Source organism: Ascaphus truei, chromosome 2 (assembly GCF_040206685.1).
Source record: "Ascaphus truei isolate aAscTru1 chromosome 2, aAscTru1.hap1, whole genome shotgun sequence".
Classification (NCBI taxonomy): Eukaryota; Metazoa; Chordata; class Amphibia; order Anura; family Ascaphidae; genus Ascaphus; species Ascaphus truei.
This window is the reverse complement of record NC_134484.1, coordinates 479,110,834-479,126,823: the sequence shown is the minus strand read 5'-3', so window position 1 is coordinate 479,126,823 and position 15,990 is coordinate 479,110,834. Positions and strand designations below refer to the sequence as shown.

At 45.2% G+C, this 15,990-nt stretch overlaps 1 protein-coding gene across 1 annotated transcript in view; it reads left to right on the top strand.

Annotated features, from left to right (window-relative positions):
• The window catches only part of LOC142488419 (uncharacterized), a 337,058-nt gene that overhangs the window by 308,067 nt on the left and 13,001 nt on the right, over window positions 1–15,990 (top strand). The gene's annotated exons all lie outside the window — the stretch shown is intronic.

Sequence of the window (15,990 nt, the reverse complement as noted above, 5' to 3'; positions counted from 1 at the left end):
CCACTCTCTGTCTCTCTCACCCACTCTCTGTCTCTCTCACCCTCTCTCTGTCTCTGTCTCTCTCACCCTCTCTCTCTCACCCTCTCTCTCTCTCTGTCTCTCTCACCCTCTCTCTATCTTTCTCTCTCACCCTCCCTGTCTTATTTTAACTGCCGTATACCTACACCGAAGTAACCTACCCTTCTTTCTTCCAGATCTGACTCAAGTTTCACACGGGAGACCTCGGAAGACAGATAGGGAACACCTCCCCTCCAGTATACTGCACCGACACACTTTATTCGAGCAAATACCCGGTATGTACCTGGCAGATACCTGGAATGCGCCACTCCTAACCTCTGACAAGCCCCGTTGCATTTGCCTTCCCAGCCTGGGTTCATGCCTGGGTGATGGGCGGCTGATCTGTTAAATGATAATGATTAGGATTTAATAGGCTGCAATGCTTCGCGTGTCTACCAGATGGCATAAATTCATGAATTGTAATGCAGTTTATATATATATACTGTGCAGTATTGCAGCCAGCGGGAATAAAATGCTTCAATCCCTGCTTGGAAAATAACTCAATGTACTCGGGCAGAAAACAGTCACAAACCTCAATACACCCGGGTATATCCGAATTCGTGGGACTAGCCAAGCTCGAATAAAGTGTGTCGCCAGTGTAGTACCTTGAGGGACTGCGGATCAGGTAAGATCCCAGGCGGGATTGCTGCTTTAGAAATTGTGAAGAGGGGGCGTCCTGACACTGGTTAAGGGGTTCAGAATCATTCACATCTGGGTTTTTTTTGTTCGATTAGTGAGGTCAACACACACACACACACACACAACTATGTAACAAAGACTAATGGTCGTAAGTATAAGTGTACTACAATAAATAAACTGTTATGTAAAAAAAAAATGTCCCGGTTTTTCATTTTCAAAATCTGGTCACCCTAGGTAAGTGCTTTCCTCCTCCTCCCTTCCCCTCCCTTGTGTGACCTGTGCACATTATCCCAGTGCTGTTCTGAGCTTGACTGCATTTGTGCTATGTGTATTGGTTAATTACCTCAGTGTGTTCCTATAAATGTGTTAATAAAGTTGGATGTGTATACAGTACCTTGATAAAGCGCTCTGTGAAGCGTGAAACGTTGGTGGGGCTTCTTGGGCCTTTTTTGTCTTCATGACCATTAAACAATAATTTTTTATGGGATACGCACTCTCCTGTTTATTCACTTTTGGATACTTGTTGTAGCGCTCTGCCACTTTCCCTCTATTTATCAAAATGGGGCCCTCACCTTGTTCTGGGGAACAGCAGGATGTTCCTGCCTGGTACAAAGCTGCTGAATGTGAGAAACTGGAGGTGATTGAGGAAGGAAAGAATGAGTGTGTGACGGATCAACCCCCCACCTATTTAATATGGTGAGAAGTGGGGACAGGTGAGGGGAAGTTACTGCACTGTTTTTTTTGTACTCCATGTTTATTGAATAAGAGAATATACATGTATAACATATGACACCAAAATTATATCAATATACATTGATAACATGATAAAAACTAACGAGGGAGGAGGCGCACAAGATTTAGTCTGTCTTCTCCAACTCCGGTTGACGTGCAGTGACTAGGATGGAGGTCCCGGGTGTTCAGATAAGTGAGGATAGTGAGTTAAGACCTGGGATGGCTGTGTAGGAAAACAATGGTTCCCAAAGCTTCTGAAATGTTGTTCCGGAGTGATGATTTTTTTATCAGACTGGTTAGTTTTTCTATGTTACAGAGATACCAAATGTTATTTTTAATTTTGCGAAGTGTCGGAAGATCTTTCTGCTTCCAGAGGGCTGCTATCTCAATTCTCGTGGCAACGACTATACAGTATTTGTAATAAGTTTATTTTCGGCTCTGAGAGAGGTCTATTTAATAGGAACAACCCAGGATCTAGTTGGGACTGTAATTTGTAAAATTCTTTGGAGCCAATCTTTAATAATCTTAGGTCTTTTATTTTTGGACAAGACCACCACGTAGCAATGAGGCATTTTCACTGCAACCCTTGGGACAAATACGGGGATAACCAGGGACAAACATGCAAATCACCATGGGCCTTGGGTACCACCTCATGAGGATCTTTTTATAGAAATGTTCTTTTATAGTGGTGCAAATGGAGCATTTATAAACAGCCTTCCATATCTCCTCCCAGTCCTCTGCATCCAAGACCTCCTCCTGATCCGACTCCCACTTGGCCATATATTTGTTTCCCATTGTTAACTGGGGGTATTAAGTACGTGTGTGTATAGTTGAGACCTATTGTTCCTGGCCTGAGTGGCCCAGGCATAGGGGTTCAAAATGTGTAAGGGGGAAGCGGGGGATCTACAGCAACTGTATGCCCTTAGTTGTCAAAATCATCAATAAGTATATCAAGGATTCTTTCTACTCCTGCCCTCCTCCACCGAGAGGAAGCTATATCTGGGAAACCCAGGAGAAACTCAGGGTTGCCCCATAATGGGCTTGTTGCAGGGTACATGCAACTACACACGTGGGTTTCTTGACAAGGCTGTTTTATTTAGCCTTAAAAGATATACAGCACACAAAACAAAAATAGCTTTTCATCAGCAAAAACGAAAATGGCTTTTTCTTCAGCAAACCAAACAAAACAGTTTCTCTTTAGCAGACAGTCTATATATAAGGCAGCTACCCTTTTTCTATGCAGGGGACAGACAGTTCACAATATAACTACTTTGCTACTCAGACCTTGTTTTCAGGAATCTCTTTACTTCTTACTCCTCTCTCATCAACAGCCAGCTCCATGTGTCTACAGCCTGGGTTTTAACACACCTTGATTAGGCAGCTGGGATCCAACTAATTGTCCTGAGGTTCCCAGCAGAAGTTAACCTAGTCAGTGCTGCACTGCAGACTAGACATAGGTTTTCCAGGCATATAACTGGTGGCTTTTATTTACCCTGTCACATTCTTCCCCTGTTAGTGTGTGGCTGGGGTTACGCACGGCTGAAGCCCGACCATCCACCCCTTCTCTAGAAAAGAAGTCAGCATTTGCGTTCTCTTTTCCCGGCCTATGCTGAATCTCAGATGAGAAGGGTTGGAGGGCCATATACTGTACCACCTAGTCAATCTAGCATTGGAATCCTTCATGCTATTTAACCACTTCAGTGGAGCATGATCCGTCACCAAAGTAAAATGGACTCCTGCCAGGTAATGCCTCAAAGCCTCGATTGCCCACTTTACTGCGAGGCACTCTTTCTCAATCACTGAGTAGTTTTTTTCCCTTGGGAACAATTTCCTACTCAGGAAAAGGATAGGATGTTCAACTCCCTCAAACTGTTGTGACAACACTGCCCCTAGCCCTATCTCTGATGCATCTGTTTGCACTATAAAAGGGCTGTTGAAGTCTGGGCTTCTAAGCATGGGACCCTCTGATAGACACCTTTTTATGTCCTCAAAGGCTCTCTTACAATCCCTTGACCACACGACTTGTGTAGGGGCACATTTTTTTGTGAGGTCCGTTAAAGGGGATGCCACTTCCGAATAGTTGGGGATGAACCGCCGGTAGTACCCTGCTAAACCCAGCAGAGAGCGTACCTGCGTTTTTGTTTGGGGGGTCGGAACTTCTTTCAGGGCAGCTACCTTGTCGGCTAGTGGCCTTACTTTTCCATCTCCCACTGCATACCCTAAATATTTGGTTTCCGCTTTACCCAAGGCACATTTCTTAGGGTTGGCTGTGAGCCCTGCCTCTCTTAGAGATTTGAGGACCGCTTTCAGCCTATTTAGATGGGCCCGCCAGTGTTTACTATAAATGACAATGTCATCTAGGTAGGCTGGGCATAAGTCCTATGGGGCCTCAGTACCTTATCCATGAGTCTCTGAAATGTGGCTGGGGCTCCATGCAGTCCATATGGCATTGTCACAAACTGGTATAAACCCATGGGAGTGGCAAAGGCTGTTTTGCATTTGGACTTTTCCTCTAAGGGTATTTGCCAGTACCCTTTTGTCAAGTCCAACGTGGATATATATTCCGCGTTACCAAGGGCATCAATTAATTCGTCTACCCTTGGCATCGGATATGCGTCAAACTTGCATACCGCATTGACCTTTCGGAGGTCCACAGAAAATCTTACCTTCCCATCGGGTTTAGGGACCATAATTAGTGGACTACACCACTCACTGCATGATTCCTCAATCACTCCTAAGTGTAACATTTCTTGTACCTGCTTCTCTACCAGAGCCCTACGACTTTCAGGCAACCTATAAGGACGGGAACGTACTTTTACCCCAGGTGCTGTCTCGATTGCATGGGAAATTAAGTTAGTTTGTCCTGGTAAGTCAGAAAAAACATCCTGGAATTGTGTAATTATTGCTAACAAGTCCCCTTTTTGTTCAGAAGGACAACTGTTTACCCATTGGGATTTTATCGTCACTCACGATGTTCTCCCTTGGAGGCTGAGGACCCAAGTCCGTTTCCTCCTCCACCGGGTGGATGAATAGAGACCGCTGCATCTTCCAGGGTTTCAGCAAGTTCACATGGTAAATTGTTTACCCTTCCTGGACCCTGGTTGAGCGATCTCGTAATCCACATCACCCGTACGGCGGAGTACTTCAAATGGGCCCTGCCATTTGGCCAGGAGTTTACTCTCGCAACTGGGTAACAATAACATCACCTGGTCTCATGGGTGAAACACTCTCATGCGAGCATTCTGATTGTAATGTCTCTCCTGACTGTCCTGGGCTGATCTAAGATTCTCCCTAGCAAAATGGCCGACCACATCTAGGCGCTTCCTAAGGTCTAGTACATATTGCAGGGTATTCTTAGAAGGGGACTGCTGTTCCTCCCAGGACTCCTTTAGGAGGTCTAGGATACCCCGGGGTTGGCGGCCATAGAGCAATTCAAATGGAGAGAATCCCGTGGAGGCCTGGGGAACTTCACGCACTGAAAACAGCAGAAAAGGGAGAAGTTCATCCCAGGCTCTCTTCTCTGAATCTACAAATTTCCTCAGCATCCCTTTTAGAGTTCGGTTAAATCTTTCCACCAATCCGTCAGTCTGTGGATGGTAGACCGATGTCCGAACAGACTTGACCTCTAGTAACTTGAAGACATCCTGCATCAGTTTAGCCATGAAATTTGTACCTTGGTCTGTCAACATAACCTGGGGAAGTCGAACCCGTGAGAACAGTTCCAACAACTTGTTGGCTACTTGCTTCGCCGTTGCTGTTCTCAGGGGGAACGCCTCAGGATACCTTGTTGCATAGTCCACTATTACAAGGATAAACCTGTGTCCTTTCGCAGAAGGTTCCAGGGGTCCTACCAAGTCTACCCCAATCCTCTCAAAGGGAACTGACACCAAGGGTAGAGGAACCAAAGGGGCTGGTTTTTGTTCTTTTGGACTAGTTAGCTGGCACTCTGGACATGCTGCACATAGCTTAGCAATATCACTATGCATCCCTGGCCATTAGAATCGGGATGAAATACGGTCCAATGTTTTATCCCTGCCCAGGTGACCACCCCAAGGGACAGTATGGGCTAGAATGAACACAGATTTAACAAACGCCTTGGGAACCAATATCTGTCTGGTGACCTCCCCTGTTTGTGTCTGCCTATTCACCGTATATAGGATATCCTTTGATAGCTCAAAATGGGGGAATACTATCACCCCCTGTGCATCTAAAATCTGTTCATCAATGTTCACTACCTTGTCATACTGTCTAGCAAGGACTGGGTCTTCCCTTTGCTTCTGGCGAAAGTCAGGGAGGTACAGGTCTGGTAAATCTCCAGGGCCCATATCCCCCTCCCTTTGGCCATCCCCAGCCATCACTTGTGACATCTGACTACTAGAATGGTCACCTTGAGACCCAGATTTCTGCAACCAGTCCTGTTTGTCCAAGCGTCTTTGCTTCCGAGTCTTTTAAACCCGGTGTCTACTGGGAAAAAGGTCTGCCGAGAAGGGGAACAGTTTGCCAGGGTTCTCCTGAGCCCTAGAAGGAGGCTCCTCGTGAAAGACTGGGGCCATTAGGTCCGAAAAGAAAGGCCAGTCCCGACCGAGCACAACGGGGGCAGGGAGCCAAGGAGCGACTCCTACTTCGAGGTAAGCCTCCTGACATTTTACCTGTAGCCGGATTTTGGCCGTCGGATAGCATTTTACATCGCCGTGTATACATTCTATGCTCCATGGGGAGTCAAAAGAACACACGTTGGGCGGTAACAGTTCCTGGAGGACCAGAGTTTTCCCAGCGCCCGAATGTATAAGGGCCTGGACGGTTTTTCCTCCAATCAGGGCTGGAAGTAGCCAGGGCTTGTAATTTTCCTCAGTAAAAGCCGAGGCGACACTTCTGCTGAAAGAACAATCCATCAGTGGACAGTCCACATACCGGTAGCCTTGTTCTCCGCAGGTGGAACATGGAGAGGTTTCCCTCGCAGGAGGGGGCTGTGGATAGTGCTCCGCTGGACCGGTTACTGGAGACCAGGCATCTGGTGGGTCCTGTGGGCGACGTCCTCGGAAGTTCCTCTCATTTTGCGACGAGCCGACATCCGGAAGGAGATGAGGGTCTCTGCGGGGACCAGCATTTGGACTCCGTCCTTGCTGGAACGACTGCTCCTTCCGTTGGACTTGGCGGTTCCGTGACGGGCCGTAGGTTCCCCATTGATCCGACCTCCCTCTTTGGGCGTCCGCAAGTGCCGGTGGAGTCGGGTCCAGGACACTCGCCTGCTGCTCATCCCCAAGGAAGTTCTCCACGAGTCGGACCGCCAAAGTTAGGGTTTCAGCAGCGGGCGTTTTACCCACGAGCGTGCAGAAGGGGGTATTATTTGTAGAAATTTTTCCAAAACCACCTGCTCAAGAATTGCCTCCTTAGTGCACTCCTCTGGTTGTATCCAGCGCGTACATAAGTCCAATAATTGCTGAGCGAGGACCTGGGGTCTCATCTTAGCGGTGTACTTCATGTTCCGGAACTGCTGCCGGTAGGTCTCTGGGGTCAGACCTAAGCGATCCAGTATGGCGGCTTTTACTTGTCGTAGTCCATTGCCTGATCTGCTGGGAGACCCTGATATGAGGCCTGGACTTCTCCTATGAGGAGCGGGGCCAAAGCAGTTGCCCAGCGATCTGTAGCCCAGCCCTGAGCTTCGGCAACTCTTTCAAAAGTCAGTAAAAAAGCCTCTGGATCCTCGTTCGGAGCCATTTTCCTCAGGAGTATCGGGGGCATGCTTGCTAGTTCTGCACTGGCAGACTCTTGGAATTGGGTCAGCAGCTTGGCAATCCGCTCATCCTGTGCTGCTTGTAGTCTTTCATCTCTACCCGCTTGCAACCGGTCCTGTTCCTGCATTAACTGTCCCTGCTCTCTGGTTTGCTCGCACAGAAACTCTTTCAACATTTCTTCCATTCTTGTGTGTGTGTGTGTGTGTGTGTGTGTGTGGCCCTTTACCTGCAGGAGCCTTTTGAAAAAAACCTTCCCAATTCTTGACACCATATGTTGCAGGGTACATGCAACTACACATGTGGGTTTCTTGACAAGGCTGTTTTATTTAGCCTTAAAAGATATACAGCACACACAACAAAAATAGCTTTTCATCAGCAGAAACGAAAATGGCTTTTTCTTCAGCAAACCAAACAAAACAGTTTCTCTTTAGCAGACAGTCTATATATAAGGCAGCTACCCTTTTTCTATGCAGGGGACAGACAGTTCACAATATAACTACTTTGCTACTCAGACCTTGTTTTCAGGAATCTCTTTACTTCTTACTCCTCTCTCATCAACAGCCAGCTCCATGTGTCTACAGCCTGGGTTTTAACACACCTTGATTAGGCAGCTGGGATCCAACTAATTGTCCTGAGGTTCCCAGATGAAGTTAACCTAGTCAGTGCTGCACTGCAGACTAGACATAGGTTTTCCAGGCATATAACTGGTGGCTTTTAATTACCCTGTCACAGGGCTCATAATGGATTTTTGTGGGGTTAGGTTCTATTTCAGATGGAGCTCTGACCAGAATCCAATAGAGTGGGAAATCGTGGGCAGGATAGCTTTGGATTGAGAACGGGCTACTGAAGGTAGCCATATTAGCTTGTTTAATTCTATTGGGTGAACCAGCTTTACTTCAAGATCACCCATCTCCTAAGACCCTGAGGGGAATGCCAGAGGGTCATCTGTGCTAATTGGGCTGCTATATAGTATGATGGGAGTGCTAGGCCACCCGCCTGAGTGGCCAGGATAAGTTTATTAATCCGGGGCCTCTTCTTATTCCATATACATTTGATAATGTGGGATTGGAGATAATTTAATTCCTTCAATTTTAGGGGGATTGGGAAGGTTTGAAGAGAGATAGCAACCCCGGGAGCAAATTCATTTTTATTGAATGGATTCTACCTATCCACAATATCCCATATACATTCCACCTGTTGAGATCTCCTTTTAATGACTTTTGGGGTAGTTTGCTGCATATAGGGTTTGGTAATCATTTGTGATGGACACCCCTAGATATTTGATTGTGGTTTTTACTTGAAGTTCACTTTTAAGTCAAAATGTATGGAAAATAGGTTCACCACATCTTGTTTAAAGTATATATTTAAGGCTTCTGATTTGGAGTTGTTGATTTTGAAACCTGATCTACTATGGAAAACGGATTAATATACTGAATAGGTTTGGAAGTGAGGTCAGTGACTTCGAGGATATCATCCGCAAATATGGCAAGTTTGTGGGACTGATCTCCAACCTGAATGCCAGAGACATCTGGGTTGTTCCTAATATTTGCTGCCAGAGGCTCTATACAGAGGGCGAAAATCAACGGAGAGAGTGGGCATCCTTGTCTAGTGCCATTTTAATATCAAGCCTGTCTGATGGGATACCTTGGCAAATTACTTTTGGCCGTTGGGCCTTTGTAAAGAGACAGGACCACTTTCAGAAAGCCCCCTCCGAAGCCAAAGGCCCTCACAGTAGATATCGTATAGGGCCAGTCCACCCTATCAAAGGCCTTCTCAGTGTCAAGTCCCAACAGCAGTGAGGGGCTGTTATTTTTCTTTGCTATATCCACCAGGTTAATCACTGTTCCAATGTTGTCCACAGCCTATCTTCTCTGGATAAAACCCACCTGGTCTGGACTAATCAAGGAGGGGAGAATCGTGTTTAGTATATTAGCCATTATCTTAGAGAGAATCTTTATATCTACATTTATTAGGGATATTGGTCTGTATCTAGTACAGCAAAGGGGGTCCTTAGCTTCTTTATGGATTAAAGAAATAGAAGCTTCCAGCATATTTGGGAAGGAGCCATCCTCCAGCACATCGTTGTACATGTGCTGCAAGTGAGGGCCAGGATAGCCGCAAATTTTTTATAGTAAAAGTTGGTGAACCTATCAGGTTTGGGAGTCTTGGAGGCTTTGAGATTCTTTATAACCTGTAACACTTCCTCTAAGGAAATCTTTTTAATGCTACAGCTGCGGCGCCTTTTATTCTAACACTTCATCGATATTTAGTACCGAAGAAGTTGTACAACATTGTATCTATTTAGGCGTTTCATATTAAAAACTAAATGCAAAGTGTCTGGTGTTCTATTCCATTGTCCAGAGAGATCCAGAGATGAGTACACCACTGCAGTCTGTGTTCAAAAAGCCCAACATAACGTACGCTTATTTAATATGGTCAGCAATTAGTTCAGCAGATGATAAGATGGCCACGGTTGGTCAAATTTATCAATATTTTATTGAAAATTATGACTTTTACAAATTTTCACCAGATGCTCTGGGGTGAAAGCGTGTGATAAGGAAAAAGTTATGTAACGATCCACTTTTTTTTCGTATTGCTCCTGCACCCGGAGTTACAGGAGGAGGGTATTGGTGTGTTGCCCCTGAATTTTCCAGTATCTTTGATCATGTGGCCATCACGAACAAGATAAAGACTAAACATTTGTATTACTGTTTTTATTATTATGAATGGGCATTATTCATGATTATTTGTATTTTTCATTCTTCCATGATTATGCACCGGCCCTCAAATTTCAACTGACAAAAGAACTACAGTATACTACTGTACACTACTGTACGTGTACAAAGAAGATAAACACTGAAAATGATTATTTGTATTTTTTATTCCTGATAAAATAAAATAAATATGTCATTACATTCACATTTTCTTTGAACTTTAAATTCACTGTGAATGTGTGAGGAAAGGGATTCTTCAAGAAGGCTTACATTTTTATTCATTGGTTACATTTTTATTCATTGGTTACATAATCAGATTAACATATTCAATTGGAGAAGGGTTTATCACAAGTGCGCATGCGTTACCGTAAACAAAGCCTCAAAGGGTTGGTGGGGGGGGGGGGGGGGTCCATCCGAATGGATTAGTGTAACAGGGGACTTATCCCTGTTCACAAATGTGCCTCTAATTCAGCAGTGTGGTGGTTAACTGCTGGTAGCCAATTAACTAACACCACCTGGCTGATTACAGGAGTTAGAAAAAGCCTGCCTCTGAGACAGGAAGAGAGATTCCTTAGTCCACAACTGGGCTGAACCTAGGAAAGACAGATGTCTTGAGCGGTAAGATGACAACAAGACAAAGGGGACAAGATTCTAAACCTGGAGCCGGACATTGACTTAGCACACAAGGGTGCGGATCCAAGAAAGCAGAGAAGCTTCCCCTACAGCAGCCCAGCTAACAGATAAGTGGAAAAGTGGAGTTTAAGGCGGTGTGACCTGTGACCGCCTTAAACTCCACTTTTCCACTTGTATTCTACTCGGCTGGTGCACGCAGACTTCTCCCCATTGAATCTCCCAGTGCTGACGTCATACCCTCCATCCACTACGCGCAGGAGCGCATTGAATGCAGGGATGCATCGGCGGCTCCTCCTCCCAGTGGGAAACAGCGCGCGCTGATTCGGAATCAGCTGGTCTTCACGCAGAGGCTGTGTCGGTGTGATCCCAACACCCGGGACGCCACCGCAAGGCAATTTGCCAACCAGGGAAGACGTGTTCAGCTGAATCAAGCTATCAGCATACGTTTATACAGCGGAGGATATAACGGACACCGGGCGAGGTAAGGGCAGCAGTCACGGCAAGAGGGACACAGGAGTGCGGGGTCTCTGGACACTTCATTTCCTGCACCCAGCCTTATTCTGCAAAACGGGCCCTCCGCCACGGGTGAGTTATATTATTCTCAGATGACTTTATGATTCATTTCTATGGGGAGATGTCACTTCCATCTACATAGTGGACTCGGGTTAACTCCCATTTAACCCCTTATATGCTTGATTCTGGCAGCATCAGCTTTTGGGTTTATTCCCTTGTTTTTTGCAGCTAACAGATAAGACTTTTCGTATAAGACTATTATCTATGTCTATGTATATTGATAAATGTCTCTATGATTTGGGCTGGTGAATCGCTGGCCTAATCACACAGTTAAAGAGAACTGGATCACAAGTGTATATATACTCCAGAGTGAAGTGGATTTTGTTTGCTGATTTACATGTTTGCTGTGTTTTAAAGCAACAGACGCAATAAAGCCCTATTTTAATTTCACCTTAAAACAGTCTCCATTACGTACCTCTGAACACGTCTCTTACAATTAGCATAAGGGATTAGCCAAGCATTTGAAAATGAATGTGAAATTATACACGCATGCTCATTAATCATCAACTAGGTCCCTTCTCCCAAGAGGATTACACTCAGGCACAGAGATGTGACGCTCGGCTCAGGACGATTAAAAGCACAAAGCCAGTCTTTTGAAAACGAATAGTTTTCGAGAGGTGTCGATAAGAAGTTGAAATCCTTGAGCCTTGTGTGTGTCTGCGGGGGGAAGGGGTAAAGCTGCATGAAGGATTAGCAGTACTGTAGTTCAAATACATATTTTCAACAGGTCATCATAATGTTTTGAGCCCTACACCCCCCAAATCAATAACAATTACATCAAGCATGTGAATGACCAGTGTCACATTAAAAAGCTACAATAACGATAGAATATCAGAATAACAAGAATTTTTATGCAGGCACATGTCTGGAAACGAAACAAAAAAAATAAAACATTTTTTTCCAGACTTGAACTTCCACATGATTGTGAAGTTATACACGCATGCGCATTAATCATCAACTAGGTCCCTTCCCAAAGAGGATTACACGCAGGCGCTGAAATGTGACACCAGGCTCTGTACATTATACACGCAGGAATGTGATGACAGGTTTGGGATGATTGAAGCCAGAAAGCCATCTGGCTGGGAGAGGTGTACTGATGATTGAAGCCAGAAAGCCATCTGGCTGGGAGAGGTGTACTGAACTGTAGATAAGAAGTTGAAATAGTACTTTAGCCGTGTGTGTGCGGGGGCGAGAGGGAGAGCGCTGTATGTGCCGAAATGTGATACTGTAACACGCCTATGCGTTTCAACAATGTTCAAATGAAACATACATTGCTGTACGGTACACGCATAATACTGTATACTGTAAATCCCCCATTTTCCAAATACTGCGCGCGCACACAGACATAATGCATTAGACTTAGTAGACTTTTAAGACAACAGCTCGCGAACGCCCACCTGTGTTTTTAGACGGTATAGAGGACAGCGCTAAAAATCCGAGCGCTACGAAAAAAAAGAAAATATACCGCATCTGGCCGCGGTGAGCAGAGCGCCGCGGATCCGACCGCATTAGGATAAAGGCAGCCGCAGCTGTATGTTGTCTTGCGGTGTGATACGCGAGAGGTATGCCATTTTGAAAAAGGACGCAATGTTTTCCTCCACTTGAGCAGATGCACAGACCGTCTTCCCTGCATATAGGTTGGCATAGTAGTCCTAGAATTCTTTTGCTATTGGTGTGGGATTGGAAGTCAGAGTTCCAGACCTTTCTCTAATAGAGTGGATATTATAGCTAGATTTTTTATTTTTGTTTCTAAGTTTAGCTGCCAACATCGAATCCGGTTTGTTGAATTAAAAAAAAAATGATCTTTTCGTTAATTTCAGGGATTGTTCTGCTTGAGATACCAGGCTAATGTTACGTTCCGCCCAGTTTAAACTTTGGAGAACAGATTTATTTTATGAAGAGATGAGAGCGAGTCTTTTATTCTGGAGGGATTTTATTTTTCATAGTCTTTCTTTCTAAGCTTATTAGATACCCTCGGATTGTTGTCTTGTGGTCGCCCCACAGAGAAGTTTGTAAGTCTACTGATCCTACATTGGTGCTGAAATAATGTCCTAGTTCTAAGGCTACTTTAGATACATTTTTTGGATTTTAACCAAGCCCTTGGTAAGTCTCCAATTAGCTCCTCTTTTGGGCAAGTCTAGGTGAGTGAGATCAATTTCGATCGAGGCATGGTTTGACCAGGAGATATTTTGGATTTTGAAACAATACTTAGTAGGGTGGCTGGGACAAAGATGTAGTCAAACCTTGAGTAGGATAGATAGGGGGCAGAGTAGAAGGTGTAGTCCTTCCCACTTAGGTTATCCTCTTGCCAGGCATCTACCAGATTCAAAGCCCTCAACCAACCGAAGGAATGCTAACAAAAAATCTCTTATCGGGTTGAGTCTCAGGAGATGGGGTTTTGTGGCCAGTTTAAAGTCGCCTCCAATTATTATGTTACCTTTGGCCACGATGTTGAGATTTTTAAAAACCATTTAGAAACTGAACGTTTCTTTCATTTTGTACATATATATATTTGCTAGTGTGATAGTTTTGACCAAACAATGATCCTACTGGTAGTATAAATCTGCCCTATCCTTTTTTTATTACATTGGGAACAAATGGTGTGCTGCGGTTGAAAAAAATCGCCACCCCTCTCTTTCTGACCGAGGCTGAGGAGTGGTAAAATTACTGAAATTGTTTATCGCAATACTTTGGAAATGCTGAGTTTTACGTATCCCCTCATTCTTTTAAAGACTGAGAGATAACCTTCTTTTGTTTGGGCTGTCAAAACCTTTAACGTTTAATGATATTATTTTTAAAGACATGACTGGAGAGATGCATATATATATATATATATGTATGTATGTATGTATGTATGTTTTTTCTATATTGACATTTCATTTACCTATATTATTAATAACCAAGTAATTCAGTTTGTATAGTATCACTACTTTTGATTTTTCTTAGACATCTTGTTTAAATTTTCTCTTTTACCAATTTCAATTACTATTGGAGGTTATCTTTAGGATACAATATAAATATTTAATCATATATATAGTTTATTTAATTATATATATGGCTATATGCATCATGGATATATTTACTGTTCATGTGTCAAGGGTTACAGGTGACGTTTTCTTTGACCACCACTAACCTGAACGGGAAGGCCCAGAGGTATTTTACTCCCGCCGACCTCAGCTTGAATCGGCAGGAAGCTTCTCCGCCTATCCACTGTAGATGGTGATTGATCCTGGGAGACCATAAGAGGGATATTTTCAAAAGCCAGATCGGAAAGACCCCTCGTTGCGCGTGGGAAGGCCTTCTTGGTTTTGAAGTAGTGGAATCGGAGGATGATATCTCTTTGAGGTTCCGAGGCCAGTGGGCGCGGCCATAGAGCCCTGTGACAGTCGTCTAGTTGTACGGCCTCCTCAGTTTGGTCAGGTAGCACTTGGTTTAGCCATTTGGAAACAAACTCTTCTGAATCCGTGATTGACTCGGGGGATGCCTCTGATTCTGATATTGTTTCTCCTTTCCCGGTTCTCGGAATTCTCCTGTTTCTCCAAGATCTCACAGACCTGTTTTTGGAGTACTTCCAGTTTTTCCTTTCTTTTGGGCTTTAATGAAATCCAGTTTATGGTCCACTGCGTCGGTTCTCTGGCGTAGGGCAGCGATATCCTGTTTGAGGATGGACCGTACGGTTTATTTTTTTGTGCCCCTGTCTTCTACGACTCTTTTGGGGTTAATAATCTTAGGTTTGAAAGCTCGTATTAAATGCAGTATATTTGTCCAATAAAACAGATCATTCCAATTCTGTTTTCTCTTTTATACAGACACATTCTAACATCCAACAAATATAGATCAAGGAACCTCTGGTCAGCACCTCCAGAGCAGCACTGCCCACTGACAGCACCTCCAGAGCAGCACTGCCCCCTGCCAGCACCTCCAGAGCAGCACTGCCCCCTGCCAGCACCTCCAGAGCAGCACTGCCCCCTGCCAGCACCTCCAGAGCAGCACTGCCCCCTGCCAGCACCTCCAGAGCAGCACTGCCCCCTGCCAGCACCTCCAGAGCAGCACTGCTCCCTGCCAGCACCTCCAGAGCAGCACTGCCCCCTGCCAGCACCTCCAGAGCAGCACTGCCCCCTGCCAGCACCTCCAGAGCAGCACTGCCCGCTGCCAGCACCTCCAGAGCAGCACTGCCAGCACCTCCAGAGCAGCACTGCCAGCACCTCCAGAGCAGCACTGCCAGCACCTCCAGAGCAGCACTGCCAGCTCCTCCAGAGCAGCACTGCCCCCTGCCAGCACCTCCAGAGCAGCACTGCCTGCTGCCAGCACCTCCAGAACAGCACTGCCCGCTGCCAGCACCTCCAGAGCAGCACTGCCCCCTGCCAGCACCTCCAGAGCAGCACTGCCCCCTGCCAGCACCTCCAGAGCAGCACTGCCCGCTGCCAGCACCTCCAGAGCAGCACTGCCCGGTGCCAGCATGGATCCACGCTTGTTAAGTGAGTAAAGGAGATATTTTTGTGTCTTTAAAATCTGCAAGGAGGGAAAATCTGATTATTTGGGAATTATGCGAGTCAAACACCCAAACTAATCTTGTTTTCTTATAGAACCAGCAGCAGGTAAGAAGATAATAGAAAAAGATTAAAAACAGTGCACAACTCTCGTGGTGTAGTAAATAAAATATATTGTGCTATAATGCAGCAGGTGAGTTAATCTAGCTGCATTGCCACTGTGGTAACATGTACAAAACATGTTATGTCTGTATGAATATAACTGATGTACGTGCATAACTCACCTGCTGCAATACAGACATACCCCACTTTAAGTACACTCGCGAGTAAGGACATATCGCCCAATAGGCAAACAGCAGCTTGTGCATGCGCCTGTCGGCACGTTCTGTTACACATGCGTTATTTACTAGTACATGC